The sequence below is a fragment of the Etheostoma spectabile genome, unplaced genomic scaffold, assembly GCF_008692095.1.
Source record: "Etheostoma spectabile isolate EspeVRDwgs_2016 unplaced genomic scaffold, UIUC_Espe_1.0 scaffold273, whole genome shotgun sequence".
NCBI lineage: Eukaryota > Metazoa > Chordata > Actinopteri > Perciformes > Percidae > Etheostoma > Etheostoma spectabile.
Genome location: NW_022605577.1, coordinates 581536 through 584044, shown reverse-complemented (window position 1 = coordinate 584044; position 2509 = coordinate 581536). Strand labels below are relative to the sequence as shown.

General features: G+C 40.3%; 1 protein-coding gene across 3 annotated transcripts in view; it reads left to right on the top strand.

Annotated features, from left to right (window-relative positions):
• Window positions 1–2509, top strand: part of gabra2b (gamma-aminobutyric acid type A receptor subunit alpha2b) — a 40791-nt gene that overhangs the window by 31990 nt on the left and 6292 nt on the right. The window lies entirely within an intron of this gene.

Sequence of the window (2509 nt, the reverse complement as noted above, 5' to 3'; positions counted from 1 at the left end):
GGGGGGAGGTTGAATACAGTGAATCGCTGAAAGTTGCTGACAAATGGTAGGAGCAGGAGAAAACAGGGCCACGTTCAGCCCCGACAAAACGTAGCAAACCGTTTATTCAAAATGAAACGCCTTTTTATCGCCATGAGTTTACATACACAACGCTACTGATTGGGTATCACATGTGACATAGCCACTGAAGGAGAGACACACCCACCAAACAGAGAAAACATATCTCAAAGCCCGTTGCACACGGTTTCACCGCGGAAACATGTCGTTCAACCCGGAGTGCATGTCACGGCCCTCATTTGATAGCTCCTCGACTCCTCGCTCCTCGGCTGAACCGGACCTTGATCTGTTCCTTCTCGGTGACCGAGGAGAGAGCATCAAAGAGCTATAGCCGAGGATACATGAGATCAGGAAGCCATGCAGCTGGAAGGAGTTGCTCACGCCGCCCAAACAGCTGACAAATTCATGTGACGCTTCATAAAAAGGATGTCTCATCCCCCTAAAACACATTAGCTTGTTGACTCTCTACTCCCATGATTTCCTCATGAGCAAGGGAAGCAATTGTAGGACTCAAGGAGGCAATTTGAGATGAAGGACTATGAGATGAAGCTCCAGAAACCGTAACAACAGATTTTCGAGATTAAATGTGCCCTAGGATATGAAGCTTAGCGTAAATACAGCCAGGAAGACTATCTTATGTCTCACTCATTCTCATTCCCCTTCACTCTCTTTCTTCTCCCGCTTCCTCTTTTCAGCTGATTAGGGGCCTTTACTCTTTTAGTTAAACCAACCAGATTTAACCACACTCTCCCAGCATCCTCTTCATCATCACCATCACCACCACCAGTGTCTAGACTCCACGAGTATCCTACAGTACTCCTTTAAAATATGATGGCGTCACAATGGTAATTCGATGGTGTTATGATGGGGTTTAATCGGCAAAGACGTTTTTAATTGTGCACTTGTCAATAAATAATTGTCCAATTAACATAAGATCTCTCCTGATTGGAAAATAGGAAAGAGGGGATATTTCTTAGCTGTCTCTGACATCGATACTTTTATGGCACCGACCAAAATACTCATATAATAAAAGTATTTATCTTTCTGTGCCAAATTTCGGTTCCAAAAGCGTCTGTGAGCCAATAATGAGCCATAATCTTGTAGCATACTTGCGTGTAAGGACCTAAAGTCGCGGGCGATGGGCTGTCTAACGTAACTTAAAACTTAAAACACGTCATGTGAAAGAGACATGCATATTGTCAGAGAGCGGAGAGCTTTATTTCTACAGCAACAAGGCAATTCCATTAACTTCTTTTGCACTTAGCTCTCTGTTAGTTCATTGTTGACAACTGGGTAGTATTGTTAAAGGCTTGTGTCATTATGCAGTTTGCACTAAACAATCTTTGTTGTTTGCATTCTTTTGCATTTTAGGAAGTTTAACATTAGCCTGTACACAATGTCATTTATTTATTATTTATTATATATTCATGGCAAAAAGGTTGTTTTTTGTTGTTAATTTTGGCCAAGTTAGGATTGATACCAATCCTGAGTATCTGACTGGTGCACCCCTATCCAAAAGCACAACCAATGTGTTAATGTTATTCTAAGTAGTTTTAATTTTGATAACTGTTTTGATTCACAATTAAGGTGGAAAAAACGTTTTGTGTGTAATGTATTTGTATTGATGGTGAAATGGATTTTAAAACATATGATCTTGAAAAAAGTATTGTTAAGGAACCGGCATCCAAACTGAGGACTTGGGACCAGATCTAAAGATTTTTAGAGGCTCCAGTGGGCTCCAGTGTTTTTTTTTTCAATCCACTTAGACAAGCTACTGTGGGACTAAGCCAAGTGGAACTAATAACAGTGACCTAGGACCGGTTAGCTCAAAGAAACTAAAACAGTTACAGAATAAAATATGCCCTCTGGCCAAACCTGCTGAGCAGTTCAAGCATTACTGCAGGTTAGCGAGTTTTAGGGTAGAGTAGGCAAAGAGTGACCTTATCATGTAAAGAGACAAAGGACAGTACACTGTGATAAAAGTCAGGAGAAATACAGGCTAATATACTGTGTTAATATGGAGGAATTTTCTGTAATGATTTTTTTCTTTAAACATACATTTTTTTGGGGGGGCTTTTCCACTTTTAATATTTGACAGGACAGTTATGTGAGAAATGGGGGAAGACATGCAGGAAATCATCACAGGTTGGATTCAAACCCTGGACCTGGAGGCATAAATCTCGGAGTACATGTGCACCTGCCCTACCACTGAGCCAACCTGGCCACTAAAGAATATATATATATATGTATATATTTTTGGCTTAACAGAAATGTCTGTTGGGCAATATATCAATATTATATCGATATTGTGATATGAGACTAGATATCGTAATATCGTAACATGGCCTAAGTGTTGTCTTTTCCTGGTTTTTAAGACTGCATTACAGTAAAGTGACGTATGTAACAGACCGTTCTAGCTGTCCTATTATTTGCCTTTGCCCACTTAGTCATT